At 38.6% G+C, this 16,885-nt stretch overlaps 1 long non-coding RNA gene across 16 annotated transcripts in view; it reads left to right on the forward strand.

Annotated features, from left to right (window-relative positions):
• LOC112647822 (uncharacterized) overlaps nt 1-16,885 on the forward strand; it is a 118,410-nt gene that overhangs the window by 36,575 nt on the left and 64,950 nt on the right. For 15 of the 16 annotated variants that reach the window (XR_007412064.1, XR_004817059.2, XR_004817049.2 and 12 more), the window contains 6 exons: nt 3,626-3,822; nt 4,761-4,874; nt 6,645-6,714; nt 9,214-9,308; nt 14,091-14,261; nt 16,454-16,563. This is a non-coding gene — a long non-coding RNA (uncharacterized LOC112647822). The remainder of the gene's footprint in view (nt 1-3,625; nt 3,823-4,760; nt 4,875-6,644; nt 6,715-9,213; nt 9,309-14,090; nt 14,262-16,453; nt 16,564-16,885) is intronic. The other variant, XR_004817063.2, reaches the window with a different exon arrangement.

Genomic DNA, 16,885 nt, shown 5'->3' on the forward strand with positions numbered 1-16,885 from the left:
CAGATGTCCTGAGCAAAGAGAATTGAATGTAGTAGGAGTAATGGTGGGATCCCTATGATGAGTTAGAGAGATTTCTAAATATTGGTTTTAGTAAAATTCCTGCCCAAACCTTGAAACACTGTTTTTCCCCCCCTACAGAAAATTGTATCCAAACATCTACATGAAATAAAGAAAAGTACAATTGTATTATATAGCTGACAGTGTGTGTGTATGACATTAACTGAGTGGGGTAGCACCGCAGCAGTTTAGAGTGAAGTTATGGAGGCTCATATCCTCCTCCTGCTGCCTCCCTTCCACATTGTCAAGTGATAGATCATTTGAAGTCAAAAGTAAACCCTATTGAGTTTGTATATCCAACTTAGGGTTGTACCAGGATTAATTATACCTTCTGCTACTTTACAAAGGATTGTCATCAATAAATTCTAATAAACAGGAGTAGAAAGATTTTATTCATGCCATTCCAAAGAAATTAGAACATAGTAGTGTTATTTAGCAATGCAGATGTTATACTGTTGTGTTGTTTATATGAAAATGGTTATGACATGGAGAGGTATATCAAATGAGTAGGAGAGAGATTTGAGCTGGGCTACTGTTTTGATTATGCGTATTTATTCATAATGCAGAAGTCGCTCCATGGAACCTCTTCTCCTAAGATGGATTACCTGTTTTTGGAATCCATATCCTATTTTTTTAAATATTTAGATGTGTCACTACCACCCTGGTACAATATTTATGAATACCTTTTTAAAATTGTACCTTAATTGGTTTACTCTCCAGAATTGTAAGGTGTGATGCTAATACCTGGTGTCTAAGTGAGCAGGGGAGATAATGATGTGGTGCTTTTGGTTGGCTGCTGGAGAATGGGCCCACTGTACATGGTGTGGAAACAGTAATTGCATTCTGACTCTGATTTGTTGTTTTGGACATAATGTTTTACCAGTAGGTCTCCTCATTTTCTATTATGGTTACTCTGTCAGAATCATATCCCTGTGCACATATGTTATTTTATGTACTCGATAGCAGTATATTAAAAAAAAAATCGATGTTAACCAACTGACTAAAGAATTAAAACAATTAGATGACCTCCATGCATGCATGTGCAAGTGTGAGCACACATACCCCATCTCACTCTTTTTCCTTCTTTTTGTGTGTACGTGTGTGTGTGTGTGTGTGTGTGTGTGTGTGTATGCTTCTTGCTTGAAATATTCATCACATTATGGTCAAAGTGATTTAGGGAGTACTTTGAGTTATCAATATCATGAGCCAGTATGATGACTCTTTCTTCAGTGGAATAGTCACACCCAAGTATTTCATATGTTTTGGAAAGAAAAATAAAGCATAATAAATTTTTCTGGACAGAGAAGTTAATATCTTATAAGTAAATGTCCTATGTGGAGCAGATTAGAAAGGTCAAAGAAAGAAAGGGACACCTATAGTAACCTGGCAGTGCATTTTCAACTTGGTACAATAATTACATTCATCTTCAGAATTGGTACAGGTCCTATACACTTTTCACAAAGCCTTTTAACTTTATACTCTAAGCTCATCCCCACTTTACATTATTCCTCATCTCATCAAGCTCAGAACATGACATGTTAATTTCAGGTTTATCTAGTTACATCACACTTGTTTCCAATATGCTGGTTCTTCCGTGCCTACTCAGGCTAGTCCTCCAATCTAGTCCCTGCCTACTTTTCTATGTATACAATGCCCAAAGACTATTGGTTTACTAAAACCATAGCTTATTGATCCAGTGGCAGTTCTCCCATGTGTCTCTTTTATGATTGTTTATACCTAGCAACAAGGACAACCAAATATTGCATAACATTTTATTTTTGTGTTAAAAGTACACATTTTAAACATTTCCACTGTCTCTAAGCTAAGTAGATGAGAGAAGGGAGGAACCTAGTTGAAAGACACACTTTACAATTTCAACCCTATCTGATGGTAGTTGTAACCAGCTAAAACAAAGCATAGGGACCAAGGGCCTCTCCTGCCCTCTCCAGATTCTCTCAAGACTATGATTCATCTTCCTGTGGGCAGGGGGCAGGCAGCATTTCTCCTTGTGTGTCCCCATGAATGCGATTGTCAAGCCCATAGATATAACTTTGTCAAGATGACCTAAAGAGGAGATACAGCATCTGCCTTTTCATGAAGGTTTTTGAGGGTATAGCTGTGATTTTTACAAGTTACCAGCAGATGTGCCCAGTGGTTCACTTCTTTGACAATTGAATCATTTTAATTAAGGATTCAAGGTCACCTTACTTCATTATAAAGATATGAGAGAAAATCTGAAATTTCTGCAACTAAGTCTTCAATTAATTTAGTCAATAGGATAGTAGCCAGCATCTAAAGGGGTCTTATTATATAGTTAATAAAAGCCAAAATCATGGAAAAAATCCAAGGCCAGAGATATTTTTTTCTGTCTGTGTTTTTGTTACTGCAGGTCCCAAATTCCATCTTCTCCCTGACAGCCACACTGACCATTTCATCTTGCCTACTTTAGGCTTTAAAAGAATGTACTGCCACTCAGTGATTTTGCCCTTTTACATACTGCACATATTTCTGGTTACCTAAATAATTTCTGATATATCTTTGCCTTTTTCCTCTCACTTAGGATGTAAGCACTTGAATGCAGGAGATTATTATGATTCTTTTTATTTCATAAAGTCACCCAAACTGTGATTTAGCAAATATTGAACCACAGTTCCTAGGGGAAATTGATCAGAAATGTTAAAAGACTTGTTTAAGACCACTATTAATAGGTGCCAGAGTTGTGATTCAAACTCCATCCACTGGCTCCAGAGCTGAAGCTTCTTGCACTACACTGTGTTGCTTCCTACTGTCTCCATCCTCTGGTCATTTCTGTATGAGAGCTGGGACAAGATGGCAGAGCTTTGTTTTATTTGACCTCAGCTGGGAAATGCAGATTGGAGTCTTGAATTTTTCACTGCCCTGGGCATGTCCATGCATGTCCGCAAATTACCCAAAAGCTAGGGAGTATTGATTTTGGGATTACAAATCAATTTTAGCAGTAGGTGAATTTGCAAATGTGGAATCCATGAATAATGAAGATTGATTGTATTTGTCATATTTCTTTGGATGCCCCAAACACTGAATATAGCCCTATGCTGGTACTGATTGCTCAGTAAGGTTTGTTCAGTGACCGGTTGGGTGAGTGGGTGAGTCAGCAGCCCCAGAATCAAAGTGCTAGGTTTATTTCTCATTCTTTTGTAGTATAAGTTCCTGGTGTGCTGAAAGACACATAGTGAAGGAGTTGAGAGCTTGGACTCTGGAGACATAAGGCCTGATTTGGGTTTTAACTCCACCATTACGTCTACCCCTGTGACATTGTGCCTCAAGTTTCCTCATTTATAAAATAGGGGATATTAATAGTATTAATCTTAGGGAGTTGTTAAAAGAGTTAAATGAGTTAATATCCAAAAGGAACTTAGAAAGTGCCTGGTACAAAGTGCTATATAAATGTTTAGAAAAATAAAAAAATGTAAACAAAAGCAAAACCAAACTCCAGTACCATGTTCTGGATACCTAACATTGCAGTAAACCATTGTTACTGTATTTCTAAAAGTCAGTGTAAGTTTGCATTTCCCTGTCCTTATTGCAGATAGCAACATCCAGCTGCTTTCTTCATAAGAAGACTAGGAAAGTACGATGAAAACTATGTGGAGAAATATAAACTTAAAGAAATGCTAAATAGTCCTATGCAAGTCTGGCCTCTTCAAAACCAGGATGTGGTGTCTTGGGTCTGTCCTAGCGCTACTCTGAAACTTGCACTTGGTGGTGCACCCAGTACGTGGACAGGTAGCAATTTTGTTGTGACTTTCTCACACTAATGTCTTTGACTGAGCTGACAGGGCTCAGTGCTGCACTGCCAGAAATAACTGCTTGGGGTGGAACTGTATACATTTCTTCCCTTTTCCACCAATCAACAGGTTGTAACTCAAGATAGAAATGAGGCCCCTGAGTTCATGCTGGAAATGGGGGGAAAAAAGTAAGAAATGATAGGTTGTCAGCTGCCTTGAAAAGGTGCAAGGCATCAGAACCGAAAATAAAGACTTTATTGCCTTGCAAAGAAGGCTTGGTAGCATTCAGATATTACCTACATCTGCTTTAATGATTCCATTTAAGCTGTCATTTTCTGCATTTACCTTGCAGCATTCAAAAGCAACTACACTTAAATGTTCACAGCCAATGCATTGCCAGCATTACAAAAATGGGGAAGTGGGGAGGAGGGTAGAAAATGGTATATGATGTATTTCAAAGAACAGTTTCCTTGTAGGAAATTAGCAGTGATTTTGAGGCTACTCTTAAAAAGGAATAAAGTTCCTTTGGAGATAAAAAATGCTGACACTGAACAGAGGAGAAGGAGGTAAGGGGACTGGATTCACTGTCCTGTCTTTTCTCTCTCTACCCTTTTGCTGTTGCTAGACACCTGGTCAAGTACTTTAGTGGGGACTGGAAGGAAGTGGAGGATGAGGTCACCCTGGTTTTATTCCCAGCATGACCAGTCTTGATTGATACAGGGACCAAATTAAAGTCTTTTCCCTGGAGATTCACTTGGCTGCTTCTGGAATGAGGGTAATGGGTGGCTATGAAGAAGGTCCCAAGTTTTTCTCAATGCCCCTTGGAAGTCCCACAGTGATTTACAGTCAAGAAATGCAAATCACCTTGAATATGGCAATTTTGTTATGGCTGGTCAAATATTCTTAATCAAATGCTGCAATTTTCTTTCTATGTAGGCTTCATTTTTCAAGTTCCAGCTTACAACCCACCACCACTATTTCTGATGTCTCTAGCTCCCAGAAGTCTCTTCCTCCTTTTGATTCCGATGGTTGTGGTTAACCTGACTCCAGGTCTGTACTTTGAGTGCTGAACTAGGGCATTTGTTTGCTTGTTTCTGTATCTGTGCTTATTTTCTTAGCCCTGCAACTAAAATTTAATTTTGGGAATTCAGAGTTATACTTTTTGAGATCACTCATGATTCCTGCATGGCACATTGCAAAGGGTAAGATTTGAAATAGTAATTGTCTGTTTGCTAATTTTTGCTAAAGGTAAAAATTTACTAAAGGTGACCTCCAAGTCTACACAGTTTACATGACTGTGTCTGTTTACTTTTTGGACTCTTCTTGTATGTTTTGCCTGTTAGGGGATTCTACCCACATTAAGCTAACAAATGGTTTAAAATTCATTATGTTACTGCTTGAACAAACTTGAGCTGACAGTTTAGATCAAGTGAACTAGGTAGGGTTCATAGGAAGAACACTTTTGACTAAGCTCACCTGCCCATCTATCTATGATTCTCAACTATAAGCCTCTTCAGGACCAGCTAATGGTGAAGCTAACTGTGCGGTCTTCCTTAGTACTGAGAACACAGGGTGCTCATGGTTACACAAAGTGGAACTTCATGAATAGCTTTTTAATAAATAAATGCATTTATGAATTGATAAACAAATTCAGCATTCTTGCCCAATTTGCTTAGTCTCCTTCAGATCTTCTATAGTCATGGGGATAATGCTTAGTGTCCTTTTAATATGGTGCATAATTCAACAGATTTATGCTCAGTTGTTGTGAGAAATCATTTTTAATCTTTTTTTGAAGGAATGAATAAAAGAAAATTAGAGATTCTGAAATAGATGGTAGGATCAGAAACAGAAACAGAGAGAAGAAATGTTTATTAATGTCACTCTATTGGTATTTTATTTTGTGGAAGGTGAGAGAATCCTAGAAAACATGGACTAGAGTTTAGTTATAAATTTTAATTATTTTCTTTCTTGACTAAGGGAAGAGGTCTTATCTTAATTTGCTTTTACATTCAAGTGCCAAGCAAAATGTCTAGAATATGGTAGGTGTTCAATAATTACAAAGGGTAAGCCAGGTGGATGGAAGTTGACAGGCTAATGGAGAACATTTTATTTGTATTTCTGCCTCTTCTTTTTCCACATACACTTCCACATGGGAGTTGGAAAGAGAAGGGAGTAAATTTTTTATTGCTGCCATTTTTATTCCATATCTCTGCCAGACCCTGGCTCTAATTCCTTGTGTTTGCAATTCAGAAAGGAATTGCACACCTCACTCCACACTCACCTTCTCATGTCCCATGAACTCAGGTCTCTTGTAGAGAGAATTTAAAGAAATAATTGCCATGGAAGTGCTAATAATCGAATGTAAATGGTTTAATTTTTTATGGATACTTGGCTTTACCAGGAAACAAGTTCTGATACCAAGAATCTCATGTCTTATAGAATTCACGATAAGATTCACCAAACGTATTTTTCAGTCAATAATTTAAAAAATATGCGTGCATGTATTTTTTTCTGAAGTCCAAATAAGTTTGAAAAGCATGGCTTAAACACAGTTAAGCACATTGGACTTCTCAGTTTTCTGTCTTTAATATACAAAAGCCCATGTGCTATTTTCTCATGGAACTTTTTTTTTTTTGAACTTTGTTTTTTTAAAGAATGTTTTGAAATATTAACATTCTATGTAGAATTCTTTGGAAAAATTTGTAATAAGTCACCTTTCTGAGCTCATTCACAGAGTGAGGGGTATAAACTTCAATCTGAAAACAAGCTGAAATGGAATAATTTTCTGATTCATTTTTTTCCATTTTGGAATTCACACAGCATTATTCATCTCAAGCTACAGGAATGTTGAGCACTACTTCCCCTTCACCAAAACAAGAAAAAAATACAGGTGTGTACAAGAAATTCTGCAATAGAATCACCTGCCTCAAATAATGACTAGTTTAGTTATTGATAAGGCTGGGGACAATAACTCCCTGAAATCTATGCTGTGACATTTCTCATAAGCCATATCTCCAACAAGTTTTTCAGCTGCTTCAAAACCATTTATTAGTGAAGAGGTGTATCCTGAATACAATAATTTCCCAATAAAAACCACAGGTATCAGACTGAATGGATGCAAGCTGATGTAAATATAATGTTATGTTTTCCATAATCATGGCGGATTATTTGGTTAGTATTGAAATTTAGACTTTAATTTTCTGCCATGACCAAAAGGAAATTTCAGCCAAATGTGACAGAAACCCAGGAGGCTCTGCTTGCCACAGGTGTTTAATCATCAGGGATGCTCTTGGGGAATAACACTGATGGCTGGCAGGCCAGTGTCTACAGATGGGGAAAAGCTAGTGGGGGGTGGGGGAGAGGCAGGTTAGAAAACTATCACAATCTGGACAAGCTCCAAAGAAAATCTCATCTCTCATTTCACACCTTTGCTATTTGCTGTCAGTCTCTCTGCAAAAAGCGTTATTACTTTGCAGTGCTCAACAGGGGTTGATGGGCAACCCTGACGTTTCCCCTCAGCTTCACTGCCTTATGGATAGACTTCTTCATTAAAGCCTGTACCACACTTCTCTTGGTTTAATGGACATAAATATAGCTACTCAAAGAGGGGAAACACTTTCCTATCCATGAAGATATTATATCCCAGAGACAAAAGGAAAACCTGCTAATTGAGAATCGCACTTTGGTTTAATTACACAGATGCTAAAATAATGTAACTGAAGCTCCTTAAAAATATAATTATCCACTATGCAATGCTTGAGAGCATGTTTTATCTTTTTGCCTTTAATGCACATGATCAAGAAAGAGCCAACAAAAGAATCATTCCTGGGTAATTTAGGAAACTGGGACATGTTTGGGTTTGAAGATGTTTTAGAAAATATCTTGCTTTTGGAAGGAATCATCAAAGGTATTTTGTGAGTAACTACACATAAAATCCTTCTTTACCTGGTTGTTCTTCAAAGACACCTGGGATTAAAATAAATAATAAATTTTAGGGTAGCTTGAAACTGTATCCAATTATCTTCTTCAATATAGTAAAGAGTGAGTACTGCTGTACATTTGAAAAGACATACTGTGTTTGTGGTATGACTTGAAGAAGGTCTAGAAAGTGCTTTTGACTGACTACATATTCTTTCCACCTTTCATTCCCTAACCTTAAGCCCCATCCTCTTGAATTTATTATTAATGCTTACTTATTATATATTTTTCAAAGTATTTGTGTAGAATGCTAATATCTCAAAACACTGTTAAACATAAACCTGATTATGTATTGTTTCCTATCACTATTTGTGTTTTTATGTATGGTACTTTGTGTTTTGATGTTTGTTTTATTTTCCTTGTAAATTTTGTCCATTTCTATAGGTGGAGTTTGACATGGGTTATGTATAGTAAACACTGCCTGATTGATGCTAACATTATGCGTTTATGATTAACTTGGTGAGCAGTGCATACTATTGCTATCCTTCTAAAAAGGATTCTCAGCTAGAAATGTATGCTGAGTTAGCCAAAGGGAGGGCTGATAAAGCCTACTTATATATAGAAATCTAGACATGGCACTAAAATCATTTTTTAGGCTAAATTTTAGCCTTCAAAAAGTCAGAAACTTCTAGACACTGGAGATGGGTGTAGCCCTGAGGAGGAGAAAGGAAGTAGGAGATGGAATACATGGAACTTCTAAGGCCAATATGAGGAGGGGGATTATGGGTGACATGGTGCATCCATTGGTTAGCCTCTTGATAAATAAGCTGCAGAGGTGGGAATATGACAGGGAGGGAATGGAGCCTGGGCTAGCTAGGTTTAAGCTGAGGGAGGTTTTGGTTCCCCCTACTCGCCCCCTCTCCCCAGTGAGGCCATAGCGCTATGAAGGAGAGCACAGGATGAAACCTCCGGCTCTGGAGTCTGAATGCCTGGACCCTAATCCTGTCTTCATTTGTCACTAGCTGCAGAGCCTTGGAAAAGTGACCCATCTGTCTAAGCCTCAGTTTCTTCCTTTGTAAAATTCCCACTGAGTTAAGTTGATAATTAGATGAAACATTCCAACGACCACTTAAAAGAGTGTCTAGCTTGTTGTGAATACTCAAAAAATTATCTGGCATCAGTTCTCCAAAGCCCTGGAGAGTTCTGCTTTGCCAAACCATGTATACATTTCCAACACTGTATGTATGGACACTCAGAAGGTGATCTGTAGCTCTCAGAACTTTGGAAAAGAAAGAAAAATTGCTCAAAGTTTTGAGGAATCTTAGATTTTAATTCAGTGTTAAGCCAGTCTGTCTGCTACATCCTTGCTCTGCTAGGAGAAGAAAAGCATCAAAGCTAAGAAATGGAGCTAGAGCTGCACTGGACAATTCACAGGTTGGATAGTCACAGATGTGTTTACATTTACATCTAGATACTACATGGCTCATTACTTCAGGGTGAGAGGCTACTGCATACATGTGCATCTGCTAATGAATCTGGACCTCCCCCAACAGACTGCCTAGACAGGTACATTTTTTTGGATGATATGTTTTTGAGTGGAATGAGGAAAGAAGAAAGGGAGGTGTGTTGTTAATTGTTAAACATCTTGAACGATCAGTATTTCCAGTTAGTATTTCCTAATTTTTATATTGATAGAATTGTGATAAAATAATGGCCAACACTTACAGAATGCTTTAGATGTATTATGTTTATTGTGAAAGAAATCAGAAGCATTAATGAAATCTTTTTTTTAATGAAATCTTCTTGAAGGTGTATTTATAAGCTCATGTTGATAATGTTAGTTATTATTCTGCCACTGTTTGACATAGGAAGTTTCTTTTTTTTTTAATTTTTTAAATTTATTTTTTATTGGTGTTCAATTTACCAACATACAGAATAACCCCCAGTGCCCGTCACCCATTCACTCCCACCCCCCGTCCTCCTCCCCTTCTACCACCCCTAGTTCGTTTCCCAGAATTAGGAGTCTTTATGTTCTGTCTCCTTTTCTGATATTGACATAGGAAGTTTCTTGATAAACTTTTCTTACCAGGATTGGTTTGTCCCCTTCCAGTCTTAAACCACATGAGAATTCACTGTAAAGAAGGAGGTACAAGAGTATAAAGAAATTTTTGGGTTAAATGGACCTGGGTTGAATCTTAGTTCTACTACTTTTTAGCTGTGTAGCCTTGAACAAATTAGGTTCTCTGAGTCTCAGTTTTCTCATCTCAAGTATGGAAATATTAATACCTATCTTTGGGGTCTTCAAAAGAGAAGTAATATATTTAAAATGCCTAGAATATAGCAGACACACAAAAAAATAGCCCCTTGGTAGGTATAATTTTGATTCTTTATTGTAGTAATTCTCATGCCAGACACTAAGGATGCCTGTTAAGTCCTACTACTATGGTCCTTGCATCCCAAAAGTTACTCTCCAGGAGCAAACAGAATTATAAGCAAGTAAAGGAACAGGTTTATCAGCATTTATTATAACTTCAAAATCTTCTTTCTCCACTGTCTCATCTAAGGTCAGATCACCATCACCGCACATCTCCACTTCTCCAGTAGCCTCCCAGCTGGTCTCTCACCTGTACTTCATTTCTCTCCAATATATTCTCCACCAGTAGTCACAGTGTTCCTTTTAAATTTAAGTCAAACTTTGTCATTTCCTTGCTGAAGACCTGCCTTTAGGTGCCTTTTACTCTTGGAGATCTGGATTCTAGTTGGAGGTACTTCCCTGAACTGAATGTTACCTTTTTTCATCTGTAAAATAAGTAAATTCACCCAGATAATCTCCACGGATGTTCATGTCCAAGATTTTAGAATTCCACTCTGATTTTTTCTGGTATCAATCACCTGCCAGAACTGAAAGTACAGATTTTTATTAGTAAGTGTGATTAATTCTAGCTGCTGTAACAACCGCCTTCATTCCTTAGAGGCTTAACTAGTGGTGTGGTAGTAAAATTTAATAACTGACTATCCAAACAAAAGGGAAAAAAAATCCTTGATTTGTGGCATTTGCTATTTTCATGGGATGAGTATACTCACCACAGCTGATGTTAATATTTAAGTTACAAAGATACATCATTACATACAGAGTTGGGAAGAAATGCTATTGGCCTTTCAGAGCTGGTATGAGCTGTCTCCAAGACATTGTTGGGCTTAAGCCAGTAATGTTTATTTCTCACTTTTGTGTCAATTCAGTATGATCAGTGGGGGTGCAATGTGAGGCTGTGCTGCTCACAATCATTTGAGGGTTCCTGTTGACAGAGGCTCTGCTGTGTTCATTGTGTTGCTCCTTAGGTCATGCAGGCTGTTGGCATGTGGCTGCATAACAAAGGACAAGAGAGAGAGGATCATGGCACTTTTGGCTGTGAAACCTAGAAGTGGCAACAGTACTTCTCCCATTTTCCTTTGACTACACTCAGTCACATAACCATGTAACTGCAGGGAAGATTGGGAAATGTAGTCTTCCAGTGTGTGTAGAAGTCCATGTCCATGACAGAGACTGGCCTTGTGGTAACCAGCCTGCCCACATGTCTCATTTTTTTTTTTCCTATACTCAAACATACCTTTGTCTTAAGGGGTAGGGCTAATCTGCCTAAGACTAAATAATCTGCTGCTAGCTGACTGTATCTTCTGTAAGAAAGAACTGAAAACTGGTACAGCCTTAAATAAGAGATATTTTTCTTATAGTTTGGAGGCCAGAAGTCCAAAATCAAGTCATTGGTAGGACTGTGCTCCCTCTGAAGGTTTTAGGGAAAAATATTTCTGCTCTTTTCCAGCTTCTGATGATTGTTGATCATCGTTGGCATCACCTAGCTTGTAGATGCATCATTTTAATCTTCCTCCATTTGTACATGCCTTCTCCTCTGTGCCTTGTGTCTCTCTGTCTGTGTCCAAATTCCCCTCTCTTATAAGGGCATCAGTAATTGGATTAGCACCTCTCCTATTCTAGTATAAACTTACTTTAACTAATTACACCTACAAAGACTATATTTTGGGAAAAGGTTACATTTACAGCTATTAGGGATTAGGACCTGAACATATAGTTTTGGGGGACACATTTCAACCTATAACATTGACCTTCTCCCCCCCCCCCCCCAAAAGAGTTGGACTTTTGCAAATCTTTATAGACCTAGTGTCTATAAAGGCTTAACTAGTGTAGTTTTGGTAAATTCTAAGGCTTAGAACTCAGAACTACAAACCCAAGGTAGGGACTAGAGTTTCCTAAACTGTGAAAGGGCCAGCAGGAAAGGGGGGACAAGTTTCTACTATGTCATTTTATAATTATTTACTGTCCCCAAAATGTGCTGGGGGAAGATCTTGTGTTTCCCATGGTCTGGTTTATGGTTCTGCTAGATCCCTGTGCTCTGTCTTATAATGAATGGTCCACAGGGGACCTATATACCTACTGCTGACTGTCTCTGGGAGCTTTTGCCAATTCGTACTGTTTGAGGGTGCAGCTCTGACAACTGCTTGGGCATGTGTCTTTTTTGCATGACATCTCTTCTTAAAACAAGCAATTCAAAATCCTGTTCAGTCACTGCGGACAGAACTGACTGCTCAGTTATGCCCATTGAGTGTTGATGTGACTCTTTCTTGGCTTTGCATGAGAAAAAACAGCTATCAGTGTCCCTTCCTATATCAAATTGATACACAGTAGTTGGTAAGGACAGGAGTATGCGAATTAAAACTCCCATTTGGGAAAAGAAGGATAGAAAAACATATAAATATCATTGATCCATAGTAAATTGAAATGTCTAGGTCAAGTGTTGTGAAGTTGAGTGGGGAAATTCCTGATGAGACTGGTTTATCATCTGAGAGTGTTTCCTTTTATCTCTTTGGCTATTTGCACCACTCCATGAGGGAAGGGTTTCTTTCTGCTCACTATCCTCCCTGCAACATTTGGGATGGTCAGAGTTCGTCAGAAAAGCAGAACCTGTAGGACATATAATGGAGATTTATTATTAGGGATTGATTGAAGGATGCAGTTACGAAGCTGAGAAGTCCCATGATCAACAGATCATGGACTCCTGCAACCTGGAAATCCAGACAAGCTGGTGATGCATTTCAGTTGGAGCCTTTAGGCCTGAGAATCAGGGGTGTTGATGATGTAAATTCCATTTTGAGGGGCAGTATGTCTCAGCCTAAGCAATAAGGCAGAACAAAGAGCAAAAATTCTTCCTGCTTCAGCCTTTTTGTTCTGTTTAGGCCCTTAGCAGATTAGATGATGCTAACCCACATTGGGGAGGGCAATCAGCTTTACTGAATCCTCTAATTCAAATGCTAAATCTCTTCCAGAAACACCCTTAACAGACAGCCCAGAAATCATGTATAATCATATCTGGGCATTTCCTGATTCAATCAAATTGACAGATAAAATTAACTATCACTGTAGGCACTGGGATATGTGCCCTTCTTGGGGCTGTGGAGTTGTCAGAGCCCATTTAGAAGGCTGAGGTCACAAGGGTTTTTTAAAAAGTCCTGAATGGTAGAGGGGTTGTACTCTTCTTGGTTATGGTTTATCTAGTAACACACTTCCCTTGAAAAACTAGGTAGGCTGCTGATCTGTTTGCTTAAAGTCAATCTCACATGTTAGTAACTGAGGCACCCCAGTTTCTTTCCCTAGAAAGAGTCCAGATCTACATTATTTCTTTGCTTTCTCTCACTCAGTGTTTTCCTCTTTCAGCTTAATGGCGGCTACCTTGAGGCAGTTGGGTTATCTGGTTATCTTTAATCTGATTTTTTTCCAGAAAGCTTGGTCCTAGTGGGGTTCTGTTGCTCAAAGCCTTATTTGATCTTTTTTTTCCTGCTCCTTAAAACCCAAGAAGCAGTCAATATTTGTAATCCAAGGTCCCATATTACTGGACTCTCTCTATTCCTTTTTCTTTTCTCAAGCTGATCAATTTTCTCCTGAACTTTATTATAATTTCACTTTATTATAATTTCTAACCAAATTCAGCAATAATTGTAAACACATACTAACACCCTACTCTCCTTCAAACTGCTTTACCTAGTGACAGGCTCAGTAGGTGTGAAATCTTCTTGTCAGGTTGTTGCACATGTGGCCTTTGCATAACGCAAATCATCATCTTTCTAGACTCTAATATCGTCTCCACCTGACTTCTCACTCAGTACAATGCATTTTTGGTCTTTGTTATAATAGCATTCCATTTCAAAGTGTCCATTTCCATACTAGAATAACTAGTGCTACCTATTGTGGGGGGGAAGAAAAACCAAAACAAACAAACCTCTCCAATTTTTGGTGGATTAACACATTAAACATTTATTCTTTACTCTGATTGGCAGGGGAAGCCGAGATACGGGGCTCTGCTCCACATGGTTAGTCAAGCACTCAAGGTCCTTCCATCTTTAGTTACTGTCATCATCAACATGTAGCTTTTCATGCTCACTGTGTTCACGATGCTTACCACTGAAAGAGGAGAGAAGACCCACCTGCTCTTAGCCATCACAGTCTGTGTAAGTCACCAGTTTTCCTTACATTCATTTGGCTCCATTGAGACACAGGAAGCAGGGAAATGTAGTTTTGCTATGTATCCAGAAAGAGGGAAATGCATTTGGTGAGCATCTAGAATGGTGTCTGCTAGTGATATAATTGTTTCTTTACTTTTTAAAAAGTAGTTTCGCCCTAGGTCATTTCTGAAGAAGGCAGCATTAGAAAAAAAGAGTGAGAAGTGTTGACCAGATAAAAAGAACCTAAATCAGAATGACCCACAGTTCAATACAACTAACATTTATTGGGTATTTACTTTTTTTCCTAACTTTTGTCTAGGTCGCTTTGATTTTACTGAGTCGCTTCTAGTATAGCATCTCTAAATGTCAGCTAGAGACTAAACATGGAAGGCACTTCATGATTATGCCACTTGGTGTTCTGTTGTTTTTGGGTGTAGAAATAAATCTTACCAAGGTGTTAGGATAATATATATATTTTTTTATCACAAGGGAAATTTCTCCACTGATTCTTTATTCTTTAATTCATTTGGCTATTAACCGGAAATGTAAGAGACAAATATTATTTATAAATGAAATCCTTTTAGGCTCAGCTGTAGCTATGTCTTGTCCTGCAACATAGCCACATAGTGTCCAGGTATTAGGACATTATGATAACCAGATACTCACTGGTTGAAGCTGAGCTGAATAATGTATTAGCACGGGATCATGTCTTACCCTCCCCACTCCATTGAGTGAAGTGCTTTGTTTTTAAAAACCTCCTTTGGGAGGCTTCACAAACAACTGCTATTTAGCTCCTAGATTCCAAAGATGATAGACAGAGGCCTTTCCCTGCAGGTATAGATAGCTTACCTTCTGATGGTGGAATCTGATTATTGGACCCTCCCTGCAAATGACCCTGTCTAAAATCAAACAAAAATCGGAGATATTGAAAACCAAGCAAGAAAACACTTAGAGTCTAGCAAAATTCAAATTAATGCTGACCTCCACTAGCAGAATATATAAAACGGTATACTTATTAAGAGGTGCATTTGAGCCATTTGGGGTTGAGAACTTTGTGTTGCTGATTTTGAAAGAAAGGAAAAAAAAGCAAACCCAGGCAGCTGCCCTAGTTTCTAGTTGGACACTAGAGTATTTACTTAGCACAGAACCAGTCAGAGCTAATGGTTCTGAGTGCCTCTAATGGGCCTCAGGGTTGAGCAGAGCCAGTTTTGGCAAGAGCAGAGATGTATGCCCATCTGAGAATGGGCATATCTCCTCAGGTGGGACTTATACCATCTTCTCTCTCCCTCTACCCTCCCTCCTCGGGAGCTTTCAGCTCCTCCCCACAGAGTGCGTGTGCATGCTTCCAAAGCTCAAGAGTTTGGATCGATACCTCAAAGTTTGGAAGTTTATGAAATCTTCCAAATTGGAATGAAAACATCTCCCTGGGTATTCTGCAGTGCTAGTAATTGGAAATGAAACATCTGAGTGAAGGCAAAGCATTCCCCAGACCTTCATCTTATTTCCACTCAGATGTAATCCAAAATTAACACTTGCTCCAGACACCCAGCCTATTAGCACCCGGAACGATTCCTCAGCTTCAACAAGAAGGGCAGAGGCTGGGGGCCTGAGTGAGTGGTGAGGGGCTCCCCCACTTGGAATTCCACCCTGGTAACCCAACAAGAGACACGCATTACCATTTAATTATAATGATGGAACAGATGTGATAACAAGGTTGTCTTCTCTGGCTCTGTTCCTGATGTCACCACAAGGGTTTCCAGTTGTTGCTCTTTCTCATTTTGCGCTTCCTCATTAATCTCAGCTCCTCCAGCTGCCTCCTGCTCTCTTCCCTGACATGTCTGGTCGGCCTTTGTGCCAGGCGATCACAGCCTTTCAGAGAAGTGGCTGCATGGGGCTGGGTCTTTGCTTAGTTTGCTTCCAGCCATCTGTGCCTTCCTGCAGGCAACCTCGTGCTCCTCTCGAAGCCCTGTGACTTCATCTTCACCAAATTATTGCATTTAAAAAAAGATATTTCAAACCCAAATGATTCCTTTGTGGTATCCATAAAAGACCATTTCCTTTGTATTCTGTGACTGTTATTTGGAATTTGCTCCTCATTAGGTTCTTGACCGCCTCATAGCTCCCTCCTCACTCTTGTCTGTTTTCCTAAATCCCAACTTGAATATAGTTATAATTATTGATTTTCCCTCAACATTCAGGCTTACCAAACCCAAAATCAGAAACAGATTAATGGATTCATTAATTTGACATAAGCTGGAATTTTGTATCTCTTCCTGTGAGAGTGAAACCTGAGGATGAAATTGATTTGGTAAGTTTTATATAAATACTTAACAAAATGTATGGTGTTTGAGATTTTGAACACAACTGGGCATGTGTACATTTTCCAGTTTTGGGTTTCCTAGCCTTTGTGGTATAGACAAGTGGTGAGCTATTAGCAAATTAAAATAGGGTATATATAAGCTCTTTGTTGAGAGAAGACATGTGTTTTTCTTTCTCATGTTATTCCCAGCACTTGCCATATGATAACTAATTCTACAATGAATAATAGTAAACTTCTACATTTTTTGAGCAGTTAATATATGCCCAGTACTGTGCTAAGCTTTTTATGTATAGAATCTCATGACACCTCT

Source organism: Canis lupus, chromosome 7 (genome assembly GCF_003254725.2).
Source record: "Canis lupus dingo isolate Sandy chromosome 7, ASM325472v2, whole genome shotgun sequence".
NCBI classification, from domain to species: domain Eukaryota; kingdom Metazoa; phylum Chordata; class Mammalia; order Carnivora; family Canidae; genus Canis; species Canis lupus.